Consider the following 25,735-nt stretch of genomic DNA (forward strand, 5'->3'; position numbering starts at 1 on the left):
AAAGCCCAGAGGGCGTGCGGTGCACGGGTGCCCTGCAGAGCCAGTGCCCGAGGGATGGAGCTGTTCTGGCTTTGCTGAACCGCCACTCACAAAGGCAGAGCCAGAGGTGCTTCCAGCTCTGCTGCTGGGATGCAAACCCCATCATCTCCCAGTCCTCCAGGACAGATTCTCCGAGCACAGGATGAATTTGCTGTCGCAGCACAGCATATGGCTGGAGCTGGCACCGTTCCCTCCAAGACATCCCATATGCCTGCAGTCTGGAAGTTGTTTGCAGAGAGCTTCACTGCCTCACCCCAAGTATGTAATCAACTGAGAAGAATAATGAAGAAGTGATCTAAATGTGTTACAGGTTAGGATTTTATTCCTGTGGGCTGAATTTCATCAGATCAAAGTATCACTCTTCTAACAGAGGAGGAAGCAGGTGTGCTGAGTACCTGGGTGTCACAGCCAGGCAAGTCACAAAGTTAATTATCTGTCACATTTTACTTTAGAAATGGCGATGTTTGTTGGTGGAAAGTATTTAGCAGATGCAGACATTGTTTGCACGTTGGAAGGCATTTGCAGACATGATTGAGTTTTTGACCCTCCCTGATGGATGTGTGTTGGTGTTTTCCATCCCTAAGGAAGGGGGATACAGGAGGAATGAGTTCTTATTTCAGCAGTCAGTGCTTGAATCTGTTGGTGGTCACCTTGGCTTTCTCCCATGACCTGGGAGGAGGATGGAAACAGTTCTTTTGTACACTCTGGAAATTAATTTAAGAAATAAATTACTGGGCCTTTGGAACCTTTTAGGAGTCCAGGGGTGAGACCTTAACACAAAGGCTCTTGTCTTTTCCCTGGCACACTAAGTTATTTTGATATCTTGAGATTGCAGTGGCATTCTAGTCAGGATCTATGGTGGAATTTTGTAAGGGAATGTTCTCAGGAATTCTGTGCTGTGGGGGTGAGTAGATCTAATATTCAGATCAGCTGCAGGCAATCTGTGGGGTTTTACTCTGTGTCTGTGAGCACACCGTGCATTGCAGTGACAAATGATGGAGATAATTATGAAAAAGAGCATTTGGAAATTCTGGCTCAGGCTGCAGTATTTCAATATAGCTTAAAAACCACATCTGTTATAAAGCAAGCTTGCTCCTAAAACTTCCCTTCCTTCCCCATAATTGGCAGTCCTGGGGATGAGCAAGCCTGTTCCAGCACAGGAGCTGGCAGGCAGGATTTGGGGTGCTGCAGGAGCAGCCTCTGGCCCCAGGAGCAGGGTGGGGGTGGCTGGGAGCTCCTCTGGAAGGTTCTGGCACTCGCTGCCATCCCACAGCGATGGGAGTTTGGCTCCCACTCACTGGGGCTCAGGCGCCGCTGCGCTGGGGACAGACATGAATTCAATGGCACGAGCAGCCTGGGAGCCCATCAGAGCTGCTGCTTCCCTGCTGTCAGGATGAGGGAGGGTTTTGCTGGGCGTGTGGCATTTTTCAGGTGGCGTTTGTGAGAACAGCTGAATCCCAGCCATGACTCTGCAGTCAAGGTGATCTAGGTAATGCTGAAGGGTGCAAGGGTGAGCAGCAGAGGTTTCCATCAAAACCCAACCAAGCTGAGCAGTCCAGGATTTCCTCTCTCTGAGATGAGTTTAGTGAACCCAAGCTAAACCTGGGGTGCTTCAAGTAGCCCTTGAAAAGGGCCCATATTCTATGCCCAGCAGTGTGAAGATCCTAACAAACTGTTCATGGCAGAAAATGATGAGCACACAGGAAGGAAATCTTTGAATTCCTCAACTCAGGGGCAGGAATGTGCATTGCTGGTCTGGTACTGGAGAAAGTGCTCATGTTTTCCAGGGCTGAAGCTGATGTCAGTGTATTAGGTGCTGGCACCTATCTCAACATGCATGGCTTTAAATGCAGAAAACCACATGTCCATTGCCATAGTCTTGTTCTTTTTAGGGGCTTGCATCTGCGGTTTTTCTTGCAGTGGAACCTGACCATCTCTCTGCTTCTCTTGTGTGTAAGATGCAATAACGTGGGGGTGGGTTCTGGATCTGAAGTGAAGAGAGAGGAATAAACAATTCCTTCTAAGGAAGTGCAAAGTGCTCCTGAAGGCCCTTGGAGCTGGAAAAGCAAATGATGTGACTCAGAGCAAATTATTAGAAATGGGCAAATGCGTGACTGTGGATAATGTGGATGTGTTGGAGTGAAAATCTTCTCTTTGGAATAACAACCTCCTTTGTGGAAGGCAGCAAGGAGTCCCAGCTGTGCTCGTGGTGTTCTTGCACTACAGTTCTCTTGGAGGCCAAGAGCAGAGTGTATCTGCACGGCAGCATTAGAATTGTGTTCACAAACCGTGGCATCTGACCTCACAGAAAAGAAAATCAATGCAGAACAAGTCCTGATTAGAGTTTTTTGCCAACATTGCACTTTTGAAACTCGCATGGATGTGCAAGGTGAAGCACAGTAAGCTGCAGGCTTATGGTTTGTCTCTGAGAGGATGAATAAATAATTTGCAGTTCATTTTATCTTGCAAAGCTACATTTTACCTCCCCTCATGTAAATAGACTGTATTCATTTTGTTAGTGCTTGAAGAGTGTTTTGGCAAGTTAAATGCCTAGAAGAAAGGTTTAGAGCCACATTGTGAGAAGTTCATGGATGAGGCAGTGAGTTTGTTCTGTTCCAAGGAAGAGCAGAGTTCAACCTTTCCTCTTTACATACAGAGGTGCTGCTCTGCCTTTTGGAAGCAGGATGTGCATGACTTGTTACTGAACCGCTTTTAGTTTGCTTGTTTTCCTGTCCAAAACAACAAGTAAATAATTTATTTGCAAATGTTCATTCAGTTTGTTTTAAAGAACGTGGTTTTTTCCTTGAAGGCTATAAATGAAGCACATATTAAAAATTCAGAACTTCTCAGAAAAGTTGTTGCTGGGATCTCAGACCTGCTTAATGCACTTAAACACTTGAGGGTTTTTGCTAATTAAGCCTGTAGATAACTAGTTATGCTCCTGGGGGCTGCTCAGGATTGCCATTTTGATTTGAAGTAGTTTCTTTAACTTGACTGAGATCCCAAACTCCATGGGTCATGTTTGGCTGCCCCATGAGCTGCTCTTGGGGCACCTCCCAGCCCTGCAGGTGTCACCTGGAGCACGTTGAGTTGTGCTCAGGGAGCCAGCAGCACAGGGGCAGTGCAGAAATGGCACTAAAGCTCTCATGGCATCATTGCAGAGTGAGGAAATGCTGGGGCTGGCCGGCTGAGCCACCCAGTGCCTGCAGCCAGGATTGTTTCCTGCCCCGTGGTGTGCAATTCCCCGTTTGACAGATGTGCAGCCTGCCTGAGTCCACAGGGCAGCTATAATAGTTATAATAATAGTTATAATCAGGAGAGGAGTTACAGCCTGGGGCATTGAACTCCTCTAACAGCCTCAGAGGCCTGCGAATGTGCAAGGCTGACAACAGAGACAAGGGAACTGCAGCTATTTGGTGGGAGCAATGAAGTTCCAGTAAATGTTCCTTTCGGCTTTTCAGGATGCTGGTGGTGAATGATGGCTTCACTCCTTGATCTGGAAATGAGAGAGAAAATGTGTAAACCCATCCATTCCCTGCCTGTAGTTGCTGTTCTGTGACCATGTAGTGTAAATAAGGCTTCTCTTGGCAAGTGTACTAATCAGTGTCAATCAGTAAAACCAATCAGAAATGGCTTTCCATAAATCTCCCCAGGAGCCATTGGACCACTCCAGCTCGGGACCTGCTATAAAAAATTGCCTGGCCTATCTAATCTCTGTGCTAGACAGAGCTGAAAATGCTGGCTCAAATTAGTTTGTGATGGAGGCAGATAGCTCCATTTTGACATGCCTGAACTTGAAAAGATCTCCTTTAGCAGAAAATTGGGCAAGAGCTTAGCATGTCTTAATCCCAAATTTGAGATTTCATTGAACAGTTTATAAGGATGATTTCTATATTGATGTTTCATTTTATCTAAAGCTGCAGGAGCTCTGTCATTGCAGAGCTGAGCTTTACTCTTCTCTCCCCTGTTGTTCTGCTAAGGAGCACCTCAAACTTGACCAGAAAAAGCAAGTCCAGGCTGGGCAATTCCCATTTCTCTGCTGTGCTGGTTTTGTGTTGGCTGAGGACCCTGCATGGACAGGGCTCCATCAGGTCCTGTGCTCTGTGTCCATCTGTGCCACTGGTGTTCTTCCAGCTGGATGTGCTGTCTTCAGGCCATTGTCAAGGGACAAAACTTTCACATTTTCCTCTGTGAAACTCTTTTATGCCGTTTCTCCTGATCTTGTGCTTCCAAGATGCTTCTCTGTAGCCTGCTGTCAGGCCATTGCTGTGGCATACAGGCCTTGTCTCCCTTGGCACTTTGTCTTGTTCCTCTCTTTACGTGGTTCAGACCCACCTGAGCAGCATCATTATTCTCACTCTTCATGGCCTTTATCCATCCTCTGTGGGAGTCATCAGCTCCAAAGGGGTATTTGGGTTTTGTCTTGTTGGAATCCCTCTAAACCAGATGATGTTCTTCTAGGGCTGAGATGTTGACAAGAGTATGGGGGGGAAATCTACTCGTCAGTGCCTCTGATATGAAATTATCAGAGCCTGTGCACAACCCTCAATGTTTAAAAGTCATGCAGCATTTTGACTGTTAATTTTGGGGTTTGAATATTAATTTCGGTTCTCCAAACTGCTTTTAAAGCACCTCCCTTTTAGCTCAGGCATGGTTGGGTTTCCCTGTAATATTTGACCGCATGGCTTCTCAGGGATGCTCCTGATATGCAGTTATCTCCAGCTAGCGTAGGATGACAATCACTGTGCTTATAACATCTGTTTGACACTTGTGTAGGAAATATCTTGGCTTCTCTGTGAGGATCAAACTCTAGGAGGCTGCCTAATGCTGCTCTGGTACGTGATCTGTCCTTTCCAGGACTGATCCTTTTCCCAGAGCTGTTTCAAGGAGGTGTTTATTCCCTAGAAAAAAAATCTTCTGGACTGGGACTTCACTGGGACATTTTGTTTGTTGCTCGTTCAATGTTGATTTTCTTTTGTAACTTGTTCCCTGTCACCCTCACGGTTCCACCAAGGCCATCTCTCAATATTCATTTGTGGTTTTTGCACAGGGTTTTTAAATCCCTTCTTCTGGAGAGGAGCTCTAATCTGTATTGTTTTACCTACAGCAGTAAGGAGAGCTTAGAACTCACTTTGTTGCCCTGTGGTTTAGGTATCCAAAAAGACTTGTCTGTATTCCTTGCCCATTTTCTCCCTAAATTTTCTACCACAATAAGCTTCAGCTGCTGGCTACTTCAGCTACTTCCCTGTAAAGGAAGGTAGTGGACATTTTCTCTCTGCTGCCATCATGGCAGCAGGAGTGACTCAAGCGACACCGAGGAAGAAATCCTGCACAGGAGCAGTTAACAATTGGTGCTGGGCCCTGCTCTGGGAGCAGAGTTCAAGTACAAAGGAGCAATGGCAGAAGGGAAGCCTGATCCAATACTCGGAGTGAATCAGTGCCTCAGGCCCAGGGTGCATTTCACAGCGAGGCAATCACAGCTTTTATGACCCCAAACTTCATAGTAAGATGAGGGGAAAACCCTCTTTGTTCGTGTGCAGAAATTGAGCAAGGCTGGTGAGCTGGGTGTGCAGTTTCACCTCCTGTGTTTGAGAACCCAGCCTGTGAAACACGTGGCCTTGGTGGCAGAAGAATTCTGAGTGCCCAGGTGTGATGGACATGGAGGTGGATTATGGGAAGCTGCAGTTACTGAGAGAGGATTGTGATGTGGTGATGCAGCAGTGGTGTTGCTGCAGGTGTGGTCTTCTGAACACGTGACAGGGGAAATCTGTGGGTGCAGATAAAATCTTGGTTTGGGAAAGCTGACAAGGCTGGAGACCAGCTTTGGTGTTTGGGGCCCTCCATGTGGTTTAACAGTGAGCAACTAAAGAGGACAGACTAGAAGTAGTTAGTAAATTTTACATGATCTATGCTGAGCAGACCACCTGGAAGGTAAAGGTGTTTGGACTCTCTGGATCTGAGTGAGCAAATGGCTGTGAATGCAGCAGAAGGCAGAGGGGGTCTGCAGACATGGGAATGGATACACAAGTGTGGGGTTACCAAGAGCCAGCAATTGTGAAAAAGGATTGTGTGCTTTGTGGAGGGTAAGATGTGAAAATGGCTGATGGCCAGCCATTATATAACCTAACAATGCCTTTTATAGCTGTGCAGTGTTTTATTTTATAGTTTTCTTCCCTGTGGTAGGTGAAAGGGAATTATCTAAATTTATTTCATGTCTCCTAGCAGCTTCCTTATCTGTCCTATGGACTTGGTTTTGAGTTCTGCTCAATCTCTGCAATCCTTTACCTCTGATGAAATGTTGTTGCTGGCTGTTTAGGGAAATGGCTTGAGCCGTCCTCCTGCCATAACTCCTGCACCAAACACCATCTGCCTCTCTGCTGCTGAGCACAGGGGCTGCCCTGAGCTGGCATCCTGGAGCTGATCCCCAGAGCCGGAGGGGCAGCACTGAAGGAGCAAAGCCAGGAGCACCCAGTGCCTTCTCCTTCCCCACCCAGAGCAGGAGGGGCTGATCCCCACCCAGAGCAGGAGGGGAGAGCCCAGGGCAGCGTCTGAGGGGCAGGAGCTGAAGGCAGCTGCTGTGGGACGTGCCCTGCTGCCCTCCAGCCCCAGCAGCTGGCTGTGCCCGACTCAGGTGCCCCCCCTGTGCCACAGCTGCGCGGCTCACACCAGCAATGTGCTGCTCCCGTTGGCCACTGCAGCGAGGAAGAGGAGTCTGATTCACAGTTGTAAACTTTGCTGCCCTCCTGTAGTTTTGATGGTTTTTTTCCCTCCACCTCCTGCTATGTGCAGTTTAAATGTGGCAAATGCTGTTGGGCAGGAAAGGACTGAACTCTGGTGCCTGCTGGAAAAGCTGCAAAGCCTGCCAACTGTGCACAAGCACAAGTTACCCCAATACAGATGAAGGTGCCCTGCATTGTTGAGATTGGTGCAGAAAGAAACAAGGACTTCCCAGCTGCTGAGGAGGAAATAAGGAGAAATCAGTCACCAACCCTGTTAGCTTTATTGCAGGAGAGAGAAATAACCTTTTGGGACTAAATACCATTTATGCGGGGTTTTCAGTTGAAATTCACTTAGTGTTTGTGCTGGTTCCCTGCTTGCTGTTAACAGCACTTCAGTGTGTGGGGGAGATGCAGCTCAGTCAGAACAGACTCTGCCTGTCCCTGAGAATGCTGAGGGAACAGCCACAGCAGGAAAAGTCAGGAAAAAGCTGGGACATGTAAAAATGGGTGTGTGCTGTGGAGCATCCTGAACTCTGCAAATCCTGTTGTGACTAGGAAGTGCAGGAAAAGGCTGAGGTGTGAGCAGGGGAACAAGCAGGGATGTTGTGACAGCTCCTACACCACAGTGCTCACAACAAATGTTTCTCTGGGTAGCTGTGAAACGTTATCCCTGTGGAAAAATGGAATATTCAGCTCTGTGGGAAATAGGCATCAATAAAACTAAATCAGCAATGTGTCTTTTTACACATGTTACTGGGGATGTAATTCTCACTCTGATTCTGAAGCCCCAAGATGACCAGACAGAACAGAGTGTTACAGCATCTTGACTGCTGTGCCAGGGTGAAGCAGTAGAAATACTGAGAGCTTTTAATAGTCAGTGGAATATTCAAGTGTTCAAACTGCACGTGCTGGGGTCAAGTAAGGTGAATTGACTTAGTGCTGCTCTTCTAAGGGCTCATACATAAATAATTGATTTTTACTGAAGAATAAGCATCCTTTAAAATAAAATAAAAAAAATCTAGACCAATAGAGAGTTGTTGGTTGAACCAGAATAGGCAGTTTTGAAAGAGTTTGCTGGCAAAGACAGCCCAAAATGGTCTTTCCACACATCTGTCCTCACTTCTCCTAAGAGCTGTGGATTGTAGCAGGGAATTTTACTCCTTAAATTAAAAAGGAAATCAACAGGGTTTATAAATCTGTAACTTCAGAGAAAGATACTGCAGTAGTGCTTTGCAAAGGCAGGCAGAAGTTGCAGTGGTGGAATTATTTATTTTTAACCTTTTGCCAACACTGTATACAATAAGTGAAAGGGAGGCAGAGAAGGGTGCTGCTGGTTCAGGTCCTTGCTGCTGGTTCATGCCCTGTTGTGGTTCAGGAGAAAGAAGCAGCTGAGATCCCTCTCCCATATCTCCAAGGGTTACTGAAATCACCAGGCTGGCTGCTCTCTGATGTCATCTCTTGTTTCTCTGTGTCCTTTTCCGCAGCAAGGGCTCCCTGGCACATGAAGAAAAGGTTTCCCTTTTTCATTTTGGGGATTTCATTGAGACTGGAGTGTTCCTTGTGAGGATGAGCTGCTCTCTGGGAAGCAGGACCTCGCTCATCAGTTGTTAGCCCAGTCAAATCAGGCACGTGCTGCCAGCTAACAGGGCACTCTCCAATCTGAGGCTGTGCCTTTTACCATTTCCTTTTCATGTTGAGTGTTCAGAGAGGTTCTGGAAAGTTCACCAGGGCAGGGAATTGCAGGCTTTGAGCACTGCTGAACTTGTGAGCATTTGTACACAGCCAGCAGGGATTGTTCCCTTCCAGTCTTTCCCAGCACATCAAGGTTGGAAGCTGGAGATGTTCAGGCAGCTCTTTTCTCCCAGGATCCAGTGGAGCATGTGAGCAGTAGCAGAGTTTTTGCTGTTGTTGCTGCGTTTACTGAGGTCTTGTTTCACTTCTGGAGGCATCCTCAGCCATGGCAAGTAAACCTCAACAAGCAGGCTTTTTGTCTTGGTTTTTAACTTCTTATTTTAACAGGGAAAGGGTGACACTGAGCAATTAAGAAATGATACAGGGGAGAGTTTTAAGCTGCTTTTCGAAAGAAATAATGAAATAGGAGTAATCTTCCCCCTTGGCTGATGTCTGCCATTGCCTCAACAGCCTCTTGCAAGTGGGGTGTAGTTGCAGCGTGGGCTCTGTTTTGTCTCTAACCAGTGCTGCTCTACTCCCCCCTCTGTTCTCTTCCCTGTCGTGCAAGTCTGAATCCTTTCTGGCAGTTTGAATGTGTTTCTGTGGTGCATCAGAGACAGGCCCAGGTTTTTAAGGCATTTTTTGGGTGGAAAGCTGGCTGGGGAAGCCATGAGAAGCTGTCCTGGTTTTGGGCTCTAACACATGTGTCTCTGGCAGGCCATGAAAGGTTGGTGTGCTTGCCCTGGAAGAATTCTGAATTTGGCTTTCACATGCAGACATTTATTATCTTTAATAAATTACAGTGTCTGAATCTCAGGCTGTACCTCTTGAGTTGTCTTGCTTTTTCTCCCCACTATGATTTGTCAAAAACTAAACCCAGTCCTTTTGCTAATAATAAACCTCGCTAGGGTTTACAGTTGGACTTCACATCCAGCACAGACTCGTCTGTTCTTGGCAGGTTGGGAAAAGCTCTCACCCACCTTCCCACACCTCCCCAAAATCTGGCTCCAGCCCACTCAATGCTCTATCCGTACATAAATTACTCATATTTTGTCCCAATGGATGTTTACAGCTTATTAATGAGCTATTAATGTTCTGCATCTAAGAATAAAGCAGAAACAGAAAAAGGGTTGATACCAAGTCCTTCAATCTGAGCAGAGTGAGGAAGGAATTCCTGATGCCCTCAGTAAGAGCACAGCACGTTCCAAACAGAGCAACTCTGCTTCTGGCTGACTTGGATGACTTGAAGTCACCCAGGAAATGAGTTTGTACTGCGAGCATTTTAGAGTGGGGCTGTTTGCAGCCTTCTCCCCCCCTTGCCTCCTGGCAGTGCTCACATCATTTTGTAATCACGTGGTGACTGGGTGACAATCCAGATCTGGGGCTGGGTCAGGGTGGGGGTGAATCCCACAGGAAAACTGGATCAGGAGCTCAGCACTGAGTTCAGTGACTCAGCACAAACGCTCTGTGAACATAAAGAACAGCCAGACACTGTGTCACTGGTGGGAATTAAAATGTGAGAGGATTGGACTGAGTCACTTAACAAGTAAATAAATGGCAAATGAAATGTGTAATTTACCATGGCTCAGATGTGTTGCCTCAAAAGAGAGAAGCCTTGCTCAGCTGCACGGGGTGTGTGGTTCCAGCAGTGGTGGGAAATGCCTTTTCCAGAGGCAGGAGACTGGGAAAGGAGCAGGGCATGAATGTAATGATGTAAGACACAAGGCAGATGTGACAATACTTGGGATCACTGATTAATGATTTCCCTGGTCTTTAGCTGTCTTATTGCCCTGTCAATGCTTCCCTAATCAGAAAATCAAAGTGCCAAGTGATGAATATTGATGATGCCTGGAGCACTGCTGGTGGTAACCTTGAAGGTGTAATGTATGAAAAGTTCTACTTCAGGCTCTGGTAGTTGTAAAAGCAGGGGCTGAAAAAGACAGGATGCCTGCAAACCCATCATTTCCCTGGAAAGGGAAATGATGTTTGCTGGAGTTTTCTGTTCTTCAGGTGCACAACTGGTAACGCTCCTACCTGCCACCAACAGAGTCCAGTAATCAGCAGAGTCATGTCACCCATACAGGTGGCAAGAGATTGGGAGGACCAGGAAAGAAATGCAAAATACAGTGCTGGAAGCTTCCTGCTAGGCTCAGTTGAAATGGAATCCTCTTTTCCCGAGTCTCCTGCTGAAGTGCTGAGAGTGGAATTGGCTCTCCAGAGAGCATTCCCATTCTGAAAGCTGGTATCCACTTAGGTCCTGCTGTCAAATTGAGATCCTTTCCAAGTGCCTGGGGACTGATTGTCCGCTGCACCAACCTGGAATAAAAATGCAGCTTTACATGGAAATAGATACATGGAAGTCATGTGGCAGAGGAGGGAGCTAATGGCATCCTGCTGAGGTTTGCCCTCACCTCAGGCACGTGTCCAGCATCATCTCTGCACTCGGCTCTCTGGGAAGGACAGCTGTAATTACAGCAGCTCGCGCAAGGAGAATTCCACATTAGTATGGTACCCTCTTAGAATTTATTATTTTTAAAAAATTAACCTTTACAGAGCAAATGATACCCAAAATAAAATCATTTAGAGTTGGAAATTCTCCTCCTTGAAATTCCTCTTAAAAGGATATGCAGCTTTTAAACTGAAGCCTTACAGAGTAGTCCTGCCTCAGGATGGAGTGTAAATGTGAGAAGGGAGATGGCTGCCTGTCTTACGGATGGGGGATGTATAGCTCAGGCTAGGGTGAATCACCTGGTCTTTTGTGGCTATATTTTCTTTTGGTGTTTATTTATCAAAGCTGAAACCCTGTAAGTTTTTGCTTCTTGCAGGGCAGGTTTTTCTATGCCTCCCCTCAAGTCTCTTTGTTTTTCTCTGACCTGTGTGTCCCCAGCTAGGAAACCCTGATCCAAGCAGTTGCTTTAGATCCAGGTTTGCTGTGGAAGAACCTTTCTCAAGCCCACTTTTCCTCCCCAGTCTGTGTTTTCCACCGTGTCCCACGAGAAGGAGGTGGCTTTCTGAGGAGTTGTGTGTTGGCATTGCAACTGGCAAATGCACCCTCCAAGGAACAAATCTCATCTGTGTTTGGTTGTACCAAGTGAAGCAGCACCAATCTGTGCTAAGAAACAGCCTAATGTGACTGGAGCATAGGTATTGAAACTGTGCTCAAAAGAGCATTGGTCATTGTTATTCCCTTTATTGTGGTTCTGCAGAAGAAACAGGGTGTTTCCTTTTTCAGACTCTTTGCTCTTGTGCAGCCTTTCAGGCTCTCTCCTTTCCCCCAGGCAGAAAGATTAATCAGAGCCCGTGTCTGGGGAGAGCTCAGGTTTTCCTGCTTGCACTCAGTTTCTTGGCAGCTGCCCTCTCTCTCTTTGCCTTTGCACATCTGATCAAAACAAATCATGCTTTATGCTGGGAGGAGTTCAGGAGGAAAGCTTGTCCGGCCAAGGGTGGTGAGCCTTGTCCTGGGAGGAGCTGTGGGGCAGCCTCGGGAATGGGGTAGAAGAGAGAGGACAGTTTTCAAGCATGTGGCCAGTTGGTTTCTTTGGCTTGCTAAGGCATTTACTCTAAGCCTCCAACTCAGTTCAATTTTTCATTGTATTTCCAAAGATCTGCTTGGAACCAGCAGAACACCTTATGCTCTGTACTAATTGTGTGTGTTGGTATTAAAAAATCTACTTAATCGTTTGTGTTTCAAACACCTTCCCATGGGGTATGGGTACTTGTGCCTGGCTAACAGACTGTCACACAGGGTTAGCACTGCCTGTGTGGCAGTAAATTAACTGGGTGCTCCAGCTCTGTGAGCTCTCAATAAATAGGTACTGCAGTAACAGGAGGTTCAAAACTGGAGTAATGTGATATTTTTAAAGCATTTTGTTTTCTTCAGCTTAGAAATTGTCGTGCTGTGCTGTGAGCTGTTCAGTTTCTTAGGGAAGAAAGCCACACCATTATTTTTGTCCCAAGTGCCATCAGTGTCCTGTGTGGGGGCATTCTTCCCTGCAGGGCAGTGTCTGGCCCAGAGGGCCGGCAAGGTGTGGTGGTGGGAAGGAACACTTGGCAACAGAAGAGCTGGGGTCTGGTGAGCCCAACCTCTGCCCCGAGGGTGAAAGGTGCAGCTGAGTAGTGGAACATGTGGCATTAACACCACAAGAGGTGGTGCCAGCACAGAGAAATAAATAAATACACCTGCACACACACGTAGATGTACACTGAGAGTATTGTGGAAATGGAGCTTTCTCAAACACGTTTCCATTGCCTGCCAGTCTCTGCAGATCTGTCACCAGGCATGGGCTGGCATCCTGTGCCCTTCTGGGGCTGTGGTGCAAGGAGTCAGTGCTGATGAGACACATTTATGCCAGGAAATACAAGAAATTAATTTCCTGCATTGATCAGTGGAAGGTGTCCAGGCTGATTTCAGTAATGAAAAATAACCCCAAGCAGTGCAGTTAGGCTTGCAGTTCACTTTCTTACAAGGCTGCCTGCAGCAATCCAGGCTTCTGGAACAATTTCATGTGGAATTATGTGAAAGGATTTTAAAGGTTCAACTACAAATCATCATTTCACTAGATAAGAGTAGTGGTGGAGGGGAGAAACATTTGACTACACTAGTTCTCTGTGAGAGCAGGGCTCCATTTCATCTCTGCAGTAGCAACCTGGATGATAGGAAATCTATCCCAGGAATCCAAGACCAGTTTTTCCTTCTTTGGAAGGGCCCTTCATCAGGTTCTGCACCCAACCAGGGTGCGAGACCTGACCTGGTCCTGGCAACTCAAGGAGTCCTGAATCAGTTTTCTGTTGCTTTACCTGACAGCAAATCAAAAGGAAATGGGGTCTCTTGGAAATGCGGAGGAGATTTGATGAGAAAATGGTTTTAATTTTGTCTGTAAAGGGATTAGGTGTTGGAGAAATGTTTAATGGCAGGGATTCTGCTCAGAAGCTTGTTGTGACACAAATGCTCACGTTCTCCTCTCCCTCTGCTGGCCATTGATGCTGTGCTGGTGACCCCCTTTGCTGCCCAGGCACGCAAACAAAACTCCATTTCCCCCAACACCTGCAGTGCCATTTTCCTCCACACTGGGTATGATTTGGGGCACACCCTGTGCCTCAAGGTTTGCTGATTGCCTTTGGGTTGTCTGGGCCATGCCCATCTCTCCAGACCCTAAACACACCTTGCAGTTTGCTGGGGAGGAGAGGGAGCTGCCAGCACATCAGTGTGGCAGTGGAGGTAAAAGCAGGCCCAGGCTGCAGCCTCCTAAAGCTCGTCCATTTCTAATCAGATCCCTGGAGCTCTGGGAGGGCTCTCTGAGTCTGGACTGGTGAGGAGCAGCAGTGAATGTGGCACCTGAGCATTGAGGGCAGGGGGAATCAAGTTCCCCCCGAGCCCCAGAGCTGGCGCTGGTGCTGCCCCAGGAGGCCAAGGGCGCTCGGCCCCTCGCTAGGGGGGCATAAAATCCTGAGTGGCTTTTAAAGAAACAACAGCAGAGGCTCAGCCTAGGCTTCTCCTGCTTCAAACCCAGTGACTGAATGCAAAATGCTCTTGATGAACCACCAGGCATCCAGGAAGCAGAAGATCTGATGGGTATTTTATTTTGAGACCCTTTTTTATGATTCTTTATCTTACAGTTCTACTGCTGCCTGTTTGTGTCTGTCAGCAAGATGGCAAAGCAGCCCAGGTGTCAGCAGCCTGTGCCATCTGCCATGTTAGAGTGTGCACTGGGCTGGTTAGAACAATGCTGGCATCTTAATATTCCAGGTACCTTAATGAGTTTCTCAGACTAATTAAACGTGCAACTTGCAGAGATCATTGGATGCAGATTGCGGTGGCTGGGAAAACCTCCTCAAGCAGCTTTGTGATGGTAGAGGTGTATTTCAGACACAAACACGGGGGATATTTGATTTCAGATTAAAGAAATTAATAAGCATGTGGAAATGTGTTTTCCTGAGCCTGCCTTCATAAATCTTCACCGTTTACTTAGAAGCAAAAGCGGCAGTCACTGAGTGAGGAGTATCTATGTAGGAAGTGGCAAGATGAAAGAACTCTTGATTTAATGTTTGTAAAGAAAAATGGACAGGTTTCTGTGCTTGCCAAGCAGGCATTTGAACTGGATGTTTTCTTTCTTAAACTTTTGACTGCTCTTTAGGCTTGGGTTTCTCCTTTTGCTTCATCAGTCACGTGAGAGGAAGGGGAAAGGGAAAAGTTGTCTTGACAATAAGATCTGTAATGAATGTATATGTGGCAGTTCCAACTGTCCCAGTATGAACTGTAGCAAAAGAGAGGAAAACTGATCTGATTTTGTGCTCTGGGTCATGGGTACAGGACTCAAACATTTCCCCAGGAAATGAGAATCCTTCCATAGGATTCAATGCATTTGAAGGCAGTTCATCAAGGCAAATGCCAACACATAATGGCTTTCAACTTAGTAGGACTTCTGTCCTCAGTATTTGATTCAGAAATTCCTTTTGGTGCGTGGTTTGCGTTTTTTTTTAAGTATTTATTCCTAGATGGTACACACCCACTGTTTAGTTACGTAGGCTGAATTCTCACAAGAGGAATTGGAAGAATGAACTTCCAGCAGGAATTTTGGTGTAACTCCTTGAGTAAGACATTCAGTCCAGGTTGGTAGAAGAGAGGCGCAGCTGGCATTTTCCTCCCTGGTTTCTGCCCTTCACTTCTCTCTCTCTAAGCCTGAGCTGACCTGGAAAGTTTTGCCTTTCCGGTAAAGGAGCCATTTCTTTGTCTCCTCGTGTCAGAAGTGTCACTCAGCTGGGTTTGCTGCCTCTTTGCCAGGCTCCCGTGACATTGCCAGTGTCCTTAGGGAGCACAGCAATGGCACAGCACTGACTGTGCCTCCTCCAGGCCTGGGCTGACAGCTTGCTCTGGATAGGAATGGACTCTTGGGAAAGAGCAATTCCTTTGTGGCCTCTCTCTGCAGTGACTTGAACGGTTTCATTTGAAGAGGGGGAAGAGAGGACAGGAGAAACAATCTGCTGGTAAGGTGAAGCCAGTGTGGAGCCGCAGTTTCAGTGGGGGCTTTGTGTGGATCCTGGCACCTTCCCCCAGCACTGAGCAGCTGGCAGGGCCCCATCCCACAGTCAGTGCTGGCAGGGGAGCAGCACCATCCTTCAGTGCTCTGCTTTCCATGGACAGGTCATACTCTGGAATGGACCTGCTCTGCTGAACTAGAGAAGGGAGCTAAGGGAATTATTCCTGCAGCAGCTGGAGTCACTGTAACACTGTCACAGAGGAGCACCCTGCACAAGAGAGGGATGCTGAGTTCATGGCAGTAAAGCCTGGCTTGCTTTGAGTGGCAGAAATAAACACTGCCTGCTGGTTTGTGCTGTTGTGCAGGGTGGCTGTCCCTGTAACCCCCTGCAGTTCTTAAAACTTCAGTGTCAAAACTGTTGCTGGGTCGGCAGCAAGGAACCTCGTAGTTCTTGAAAGCAAATTGCTAATCCAAGTAGAACCTTTGAAATATCCCAGCTTTTCCTTATGAGGAAAGCACAGCCAATAGAAATGTCACACAAGGAATCAGGAGGGCAGGTTTTGCTCAAAGCAGATGGCAGGTACCAGAGGCAGTCCTGCTATCAGGAAAGCAAACTGGTGAGAATTGCATCTGCGATTTCAGACGAGCTTTTGGCTGATCAGTTTTGTTTGTTTTTAATAGAGTGTCATTACATTACCATTAAAAAAAACAACCACAAACCCCAAAGTACATACTGAGGGAAAGTACAGTGAAATGCTCCAGCCTGCAAAAAGCCACAAGCAGCTTCACTGTTGGTTCTTGTACAAGGAGAGAAAAAAAAACCCATTCCCTTTATATGAGTTTGATACCTGAAAATTGTGCAGCTGCAGAATATCTGGGAGAAAGGCAGAATGGATATTTACATATCCACCCTTCACTGTGCATTAAAATGTTAACTCACACAGCTCCTGCAGATGTTTTAGAGGTGTGAAAAGCGTTGTCTTGTGCACGTGGAATGGAGGCTTTCATTTTATTCAGGGGGAGACAGGGCTGAATTTGCAAAGTGAAATCAATTACCTGTACCTTAGCAAGCAAAAAAAAAAAAAAAAAAAAAAATCAGAGAATTGTGGAGAGGTCAGTAGGTTTTCAGAGTAAAAAGGTGTATAAAACCAGAAGACATTCAACTGAAAATTTCCCACAGGCATTTGGAGTGTGAAACAAAAACTGCATCCCTGCTGAGTTCGTTGTTGTAATTCTAATTTTTCTGAATTGCTTTTCATTTTCTTTCAGGTTAATTTGCTTGCCTTTTTTTTTTTCTTTCTTTTCCCTAGTAAGGATTATTTTTTTGGTATCTGAACTTTTTTTTCAAACCTGGCTTCAAAAAATAAGTATTGATTATATCTTACCTTCCTCAAGGTCATCCATCATTTGCCAGATACTAAGTTCACTTAGCAAAAGGAAATCTCTCCTTAGATCTACTTTGCACTGATTATAGCCCAAATGTTTAAAAATATGGGTAAATAATATGGTTTTTCCTTGCCTGCTGTGGCAGAGCTGAATACACAGATTGAGGTTTCTGCCTAGTTCCTGTGAAGCCATCAGAGTCAGCCTGTGGCTACTTTTAAATCACTTTTGTTTTATACATGAATTACAATAAATCTCTCCTCTCCTGGACTTGTTGTCCTGGGGATAAAAGTCTGAAATCACTTCCAGTTCCTGCTGCTTTCCCAACGTTTGTTGAAGGGTTAAGAGAAAAAACCTTTGTGTGGCGGTCAATGCCTTAAACAATGGGGCAACAACCAACCTGCACCATTGGCTTTGATGTTGGTACAGGATCTGTCTGAGAGACCTCAGGATGTTTGTGTGTCCTTAAAAGAAAGCTCCCCAAAAGGCTGGATAATAAATATCAACATCTTCTGTGCTGCAGTTCATTCCTAATTCAGGCCCAGTGCCAGCACCTTGTTTTCTTTGCCCCGAGTAAATCCTGTCGGGGTGTGAGAGGGAGCCCCTTCCCCAGCCTGCAGCTGCTTCTCAGCCCATTTATCCATTTCCAGGGCTGGAGGAGATGAAAAATAACTTGTCAGAAACAGAAGATTGATATGCAAAGTGGCTTTAATAATTAAGATAACATTTTCTGTGTTGATTTATACTGAAATGTCTTGATTGAATTCCTTCGAAAGGAGCTTAGGCATCTTGTCTTGATAAATCTAATTCTAACATGTAGTGTCTGAAGTCGCTGCAAATCCAGTAACTTAGAGAAGCTTGTAAATGAGAAACAATTGGTTCTTTTACCCAGAGTGGCTTGTTCTGATTATTGCTTGACAGATCTTTATGTTCTTTCATGTCACCACAAGAAGTAGGAAAGAATCACTCTTTTATTGCCTGCACTAACTCTTGCATTGTTCTGTTGTACAGCCACACACTGTATTCACATTTCAGATATTCTGTCTGGTGAATCACTGGTGATGATTTTTATTGCTGGCGTACTGATTGCAAAGATGCAGAGAGAAAACCTCTCTCAGTACAGCAGAACAACCCTCTGGATGAGGGCTGACCTGGATCTCTCACTGAAGGAATTTTTAGGGGCATTGCTTTGTAAATGTGCTCTTAATTACCTACAAAACTGTAAATATAAAATGAACTCTTCTGGAAAAGCTGATCCATCAAAGATCCAGTCTTTGGTGACAGAACATCCAAGCTCCTGTCCTTTGATTCAGAATGACCATTCCTATTTCAGCAAGGGCAAGCCCCAGTCTGTACCATTGCTGCCCAGGTGCTCTGCACATCCAGGCCCAGGGCTGCTTTCCCAGCTGGGGAGGCAGGGACACAAAACAGCAGCTCTGGGGTAGCAGGGTGTGCCTGCTGCTGCAGGGCGGAGGGATCAGGATGCTGCCATGGCTCCTGTGCACGCAGCACGGGCAGCTCCAGGCCTGCTGGGAATATTGTTCTTTGCTGCATTCATGTAATTCCAGCACAGCCAACAGGGAGAGCAGAGCCTCTGCCATAATCTGCTGAGTGTGCCTTTTGTTGGGGTGTCCCACGGTAAAAGCTGTGGAGTGACACTCTGCTCTGGAATGAACTGTTGAGATGAGTTATTCAATCTTGAGATGGTTGTAAGGACTAAAAACAAGGCATTATTAAAAGGATATGTTCATTCTAAGAATGGAAAACTGTTAACACATATATATATGTGGAAGAAAAATTTATATTAACTTCTCAATACAGTTAAAATGGGTATTTAAAAATTTTCAAAGTGTTCAGAATTTTTCCAAGGGTGTTTTAAACCTGACTTTGTAATTTAAGTTGTAATTGCAAGAAACAAGTTGAGCTTTTAATGAATGAAAAGGTCTTAATGGAAGTGATTTTGGAATTTTAGCTTTCACTTAGATTTTGATTTCTGCTCCTTTTTTCTTTTAAAATTTTTTGTGCTGTTATGCGTTGAAGGGGAGCACAATATCTATATTTTTTTTTTCCAATACAAACAAAAATTAACCCTCTTTGTGTGAAAAGTTAATGCTCCTGAGTAGAAAAAGAATTTGCAGAAAACCATGAATATTTGATTTGGAAAAGTACATTAGTGCTCCCTTTTAGGAGGTCCTTGTGAGCAGAGCTTTTAGCACCCAGCAGTGCCCCATCCCCCAGGGCCTTTGCTGTGGGATATTCACTTTTATACACTTGTTAAAAGAAGACCACCACAGCTGCCTTGTTTGAAAAGCTAGGATCTTACTGTTGGCAGTGAATCAGTGAAACAAATGCAAAGCAATCGTTCTGTTCAGATCAGTCCATCCTCCCTGCAGTGCCCTGGCACCCACATGCACGGGGAGCACAGGGCAGGATGGATTCCCTGCATCTCCTTGGGGATGGAGAAGGGCAGAGGGAGAGAGAGAACCTGGAGCAGAGTCGGGAGTGCCCCAGGGAGGCACCGTTCTCCTGGCCAGGGAATTGCAGCTGCTCTGGATGGCTCTGCTTGGCTCAGCCTGCTGCTAAATCTGCCCCTGCAGAGGCAGGGTGATGAGCAAAGGAGCCAACACCCTAAATCCTGCCCGCAGGGGATCTGCCGCATGGGAAAAATGGATGGACTCGGCGTTGGGAAAAGGCATCTTTGGTGCAGCACCATTCAGCTGTCCCAGGGAATAAGGAGACAGAAACATGGGTTTGTGAGGGTCATTTTTCCTCTGTCAGAGCACAGGGAGAAGGAGCAGCAGAACTCTTAAATTGACATTTAGCAATGATGAAGTCAGCAGGCAAATGATGAGTTGTGCAGGCCCTGTATTGCCGATGCCTTTGAGCACCTTTCCCTGGGTAGAGGCACCTAAATTGCTTTTCATGGCCCTGCCCTGTATCAGCTATTCCTGAGATTTCTGTGTGCAGCCTCACTCTTGCAACTAATCTCAGTAGCTAAAATTAATGAGGACATAAACACACCTAGAAAGCCTGTTAAAACTTCATTTATGCCTGAAATAGAAGCCAGAACATTTGGCAGTGTTAATTGAAATGATAAAAAGCTCTGTAAGGCATCAAGAACTCTTCAAGTCAGTCCTCCCTGCCTTGGTTTAATGACACAGTAAATGCTTGCTTTTCTGGAGATGATTATTGTTTTAAACACTAAAGAGAGAGCAAATTCCATTATCTCGTGTCAGGGAACCCTCCAGAGAAGATAAAAAGGCAGTTAATAAACAAGATTACTTTCCAATGGCAATTGCTCCACAATAGGAAATTCCCTGTCTGACCTTCTCCTTTAGGATGCTGATCAGTGAATCAGCTCAGTCCCATGGGAGTTGCTGCCCAGCAGTTTTCCCTCCCTTTGGAAAAGGTAAATGCAAGGTTTCTGCTGAGGTGAAGGAAGGAAGGAAGCAAATAGTGCAAGTGCCTGGTTTTGCCTGGAAGTGATGGCTTCAGGCAATTCTGCACCTGCAGCACAGCCCCCTTTAGCAAGCAGCATGAACAGACTGCAGTGGGTCTGCTGAGCCTTTTTCTTTTCTTGCAAAGAGGTTAAAATGCTGTGTTTGTGTGTACATCCCAAAGCAGGGAACACTGTCCGTGTTCAGGGGCTGCCAGGATTCCCACCCCCCCTCTGCCTGGGCCGGGTACCAGTCTGTGCCAGGCTCTGGTGGTGGCTGGCAGCAATCCCCCTGCAGCAATGCACATTTGGGGCAGCCTTCAAAGCTCTCACTGCCCCTTCACACAGAATCTTTTCAGGCTCAGCCTTTGCTGCAGAGGCAGGGATCTGGGAACAGGCTGGAGAGATGGCCACAGCTGGCTTCCAAGGTGTTAAGGCAAGTGTGAGCCTGGAGGGCAAATCTTTCTGTGACACAGGCATCAGCTGGTGCCTGGCAGTCTGTGTATCCATTTCCCTGTTTGACCCTTTCCCTTGGGCGCTGGAGGGCTTGCTTCAAACCACGGGCTGCTTTTTATTCACTACAAGGTGTGGGGGACAGTAGTGTGTCTGTGCTTCCCACAGTGTCCCGTCCCTCTGTTTGGTGGTGGTAGAAAGGACAAAAGCTCATGTTCAGCATTACCTTTAGTCCCATCAGCCTTTCTGACAATGCGGATTCTTCCTCGGGTGGTTTGGTTTGCCATCCCACTGTTCCTAAAGTTTTAGCTCCCTGCAAGGAAGTCATTTCTGCTGTGTAGAGCTGCAGCTGAGGATGCCCCCAAAACAAGGTGAGTCATTTACAGCCAGATGTTCAGTGCTGGCCTTGAGGAAGCTTTTGGAGGACCTCTACCAGCTGTGTGTGTCCTGGAGGCCAGAATGGCATCTCAGCAAGTGCTTGCAGTGCTTTCTGTGTTCTCAGCAGCACCTGGGCACATCTGCAGTGCACTGGAGGGTGTGGAGAAAGCAGAAGGTGCATTTGGACACCATCATTCGCTCTGATGTTGCTCCTGCAGGACTGGGGCTGCAGCAATCAGTGAAAAGCTCTTGTGAGTGAGCAGACCCCTCTTTGCAGCCAGCAGCAGAGCGTGGCTGTGTTTAGGGTTTCTTTCAAGGTTCCCCCCCTGTAGTGACAGATTTTAAACCAATGCTTTCAGTTGAGCCAATGCATTCTGCCTTCACCTCCCACTTTCCCCAGTCAGACTGATTTGTGGGACACAGGTTCCTGTCATTAGCAGATCATCACACGAGCACCCTCTGCAAGAAAAAGCTTTGCCTCCTCTCCGCGGGCACTTCAGTGCCCTGGAGACAAAATGGGCTCCTGGTCACATTGAAATCACTCTGCCTGAGGGATGTTAAAAACCCCAAATGCTCCTGGGGGAGGTGGATGATGAACCACCCCAAAAGGAGGAGTTCTTGGGAAGGTCTGAGCTCCTCTGAAGCTGTAGCCATGCAAAGATTATGCTGCAGTTTGCTTTCTATCCAACTTAGATCAGCTTTTGTGAGCTAATTCCCAGATCACTTGGGCATTTAGGCATGGGGAATAAAATGTAACTCCTGTGTATGTAAGATCCAGCCAATTACATAAAAATGTGAACAAAAGCAGCACAAGAGCACAAAAGTGTTCAAGAATCCACTAGGAGTTCTAATTTCCTTTCTAAATGTCAAGTACAAGATCTATATTTCACATGCAAATAACAGTGGAGTGTTGTTGCTAATATACTCCTGAAATTACATTTTCCTAGCATGACCTTTCGTGCTAACAATAACTGACATTTTAATTAAATCTGTGGCCATTTTCCTTTCATGCCAAATATCCCCACGCTGTGTATTACTGAGTTTTCATGTCAGAGAAGGAAGTTTAAATGTCTCAGACCTGAGTTCTTCTTGGAGTTGAACTTTTTCAATAACACACAAAAGAATTTACATGTGTGTACTGTCCCTTCAGGTTTGCAGAAACACGAACTCTCTGCTTTCACTGAACTCTGCATGTCAGGGTGAGAGAGAAGGATTTGACAGGGTTTAACTTCAGTGAAATGATCCATGTGGAGCACGAGGAGTGAAGATGGAGTTGGGAATGAAGTCTTGGCAGCTCAGCCTCGCTGCTGGAGCTGCAGGGTCCTTGAAGGCTTTCTGATCCTTCAGGTTGGCTCCTGCCTGTGCCTCAGGGAGCCTGGGCCTTGCCTTTGCTGGGGACGTGGTCCCAGAGGCAGCAACTCTGCTTTAGGCCTCCTGTCACTTGCCTTGTGGCACTGGGACATTGGCCAGCTGGGAAATTCTGTGGGGGTGTTTGCAGAGACTGGGGAAGAAAATGCATTTAGTTCTGGCTCTGAGGAGCCACAAAATGACACAGATCCTGACTTCTGCTAGGCTGATGGTTGGGAAACTCTCTGGAAAGGATTTCCTGACACTGACCTGTGAGATCAGAGATTGAAGGGGAGAATGGAATTGGTGCCTGGAGGCAGAGCATCTTTGCCATAATGACTTCATTGTTTATTGGCCTTGTAACAGTGCATGGACAGTGCTGGTTGTCTTGTACCAAGTCCAAATGCTGCCTGCTGGTAGCAGAGTGACAAATCAAGGAATGAGCAGAAATAATCCATCTCATCCTGAAAGAATATAAGTCTTCCTCAAGGTTTTAAAGAGCTGTGAAGCTTGGATGGAGCTGGGTTTTAGCTATGGAGTGAGTTCATTGTACAGCTGAATTTCATACCTCCTTACAGGGTCTGGGCTGTTCCAAGTGTAGTTTTATAAATGCTTTATATCAGTGCTTCAGTGACAGGTGCCCGAGGGCAGGTGACTTCCCGTGGGATCTCCTGCTGTGTCCCCAGCAGGAAGAGAAGCTGCATTTACAGCTTCTGCTCTCAATTCTGGAGCCAATCCTTTCTGTGGAGGAATTGTCTTCCATAAACATGAGGAATAGAAGCTGGTGTAGTTTGCTGTTATGTTGGCATGTCCAGAACTTTTTTTGAGAACTCACAAGGAATTCATTTGAGGAATTAATTGCTTGAAATATTATCTAAAAAAAAGCCACCTTACCAAGTTTTTCTCACTTGTCAGACACCAGGCACTAGAGTGTGTGTGTGTTTGTTCCCGAGTTGGCAGGGTCTCAGGGGCTTTTGTTGTTGATGTCCTCTTTTATCATCAATTATATAATGACAAGAGACAGACAAATAGAAATAACAACAAAATGCAGTGACATAACCACAGCCATTCCTCCACTTATCGCAGGGGAGTCGTCAGCCAGGGGAAGGAGACAAGCCAATGGAGTGTGTGCCACTGAGCTCTGGATAACTGGCAGCAATTTCTGATCAGACTGAGCTCTTGCTTCACATCAGTGCAGCTCCAAATTAAACAAGGAACAACCCCATGGCACTGTGTTTATAAAGAGAAAAATGTGGAGGGGGAAAAAATAAGCAACCCAAGAGCCTTATCCTGCAGCTGCAGGCAGTGATGTGAATAGAAGCTTAACAGTTTAATTAAGCTTGGGCTGGGCTCTCTTGATTCTCAGGAGCTTTAAAGAAGGGCTCCCATACCTTGCTCTTGGGGCCAGCTGGAAAATGTTCAAGAGAAGTTTGGCTTCTGGCACAGGGCTCTGATGAATCTCCTCAAACGTCTGCCACAGCACTCCAGGAGCAAGGCCTGCTGAGGAGGGAACTGAGGGTGGAAATTCCTGCAGCCACTGAAAGCTGGCAGTGAGCAGAGAGCTGCCAGGGAAGTAACACTTGCCTCAGGGCTGGCAGGATCAGGGCACAGGGAGGTGACACAGCCCTGCCTTGGGCAGCTCTGGTGTTCCCAGGTGAGGCAGCCACGTCCCCTGACATTTGTGGAAGAGAAATGAAGGAGCAGGAAGAGGATAAACTTCATTCTCCTCTGCTCAAGTGGCAGCTGGAGAATAAATCAAGTGGAGCATCCTGGCCAAGCACTAGCTCTAAAGAACAGCACAAGCTTATTAAGGAATGATGTGTGTGAAATGCCTCTAGTGATGGAAAACCTCGGCTGGCCTGCAGCCAGAGCCCCATAAAACATTCACTTGTGCCAGTGCAAATTGGCCTGGCAAGAAATGGCTGTGCTAATTAGGCTTTGAAAGGGGCTGTCAACCTTTTCACCTGATTAGGAAATAGTGAGGCTCTGCATCCCCAGCTTCACGCTGTGGTGAGCTCCCCCACTTGTGCTTGATGAACTGATGTGGCAGAATAGAGAAACAAGGGAGAAAATGATGCCAAGGTATTTGGCAAAAAAACTCTCTTCCTGAAAATAGCAGGAGAATTTCTTGGTGCAGACACTTCATTCTCAACACCACCATCTTCTGTGCTGGGCTTCCTCTTGGTGTGAGGCTCAAGGAAGAAAACAAGAGGAGTGAATGGAACAAGGCTGCAGTTACCATCTGCAATGTGACACAGAAAAGGTCACTTGTGGGTCTTGTTAAGTGAGGGGAGGGTTGTGGAGGTCAAACTCCATAAAGATGCTGGAAATGAGGCAGCTTTGACAGGAGCAGGGGAGAAAAGAATGTTCCTGTTCCTGTTATTCCTCTCCAGTGTCTGTGTGGAGGTGCTGGGCTCTGCTGGCTCCTTTCACCTTGGGCTGAGGAGAGACAGGCTGCCCAAAGCAGCTGCTCCTGGCAGCCCTCGTTGTGTTCCTGGCAGAGACAGCAGGGAAGATGTGGCTCTAAGAACTGCCAGCTGCTTGGGAAAGGTAACTCACCATTTTTACACACTCTGAGATGCTGCAGCCATTAAGCAAGATCCTTACAAGTTCCTGTAAGCCTTGTCATTTTATGCAAGTGAATGTTTGAGTGGTTTTTGTGTGGCTGTGGTTTGGGCTTTTTTGTTCTTCATTATTCTCTGGGCTCAGAACTGACTCTGAATAACCTAAAAGATTAGGCACTCCTTTTTGTTAAGATGAAAAAGCTTTTTGTAAGGATCAGGTGGAAAATCTTTGAGGCATCTAGCATTTAACCTACATGTTTCCCAGGACTCCAGAGCTTAAAGACCTTAGCTTTACGTACATTTCCCACAAAACCAACATTTATGTTGGATCTGGCCAGGCTACAAGGCACCATTTTTCCATGTTTCCTCAAAACCGTAATTATTTTAAGTATTTTAAAATAATTATGATTATGTTCTTCAATCTGAAAAGCCATAATGGAACCAAAACTATCATTAATGCTTTGGAGTACGGGGTCAAAACATGACATTCTTGTGTTTCCAAAGGTTCAGATTGTCCCAACAATTCCAACCTCCTTGCTGGAGAGCCAGCCTGGAATTCAGCCAGCTGTAACCCACCCCAGGCTAAGTGTGAGACTTTGAAAATTTATAGTACAGCTGGACTGCCAGAAGTCCCTGGGCTTGTGAGGTTCAGGAAGCTCACAAAGCCAGACCTGCAGCGTGGTGCTGCAGTCCTTGTTTGATAGGAGGGATTCCTGCTGTGGTCAGTAACACTGGAATTAAGAAAAGAAATCAAACACACACCCAAAA

At 46.4% G+C, this 25,735-nt stretch overlaps 1 long non-coding RNA gene across 2 annotated transcripts in view; it reads left to right on the top strand.

Annotated features, from left to right (window-relative positions):
- LOC119700968 overlaps positions 1 to 25,735 on the top strand; it is a 136,807-nt gene that overhangs the window by 60,362 nt on the left and 50,710 nt on the right. The gene's annotated exons all lie outside the window — the stretch shown is intronic.

The sequence above is a fragment of the Motacilla alba genome, chromosome 4, assembly GCF_015832195.1.
Source record: "Motacilla alba alba isolate MOTALB_02 chromosome 4, Motacilla_alba_V1.0_pri, whole genome shotgun sequence".
Taxonomy (NCBI): domain Eukaryota; kingdom Metazoa; phylum Chordata; class Aves; order Passeriformes; family Motacillidae; genus Motacilla; species Motacilla alba.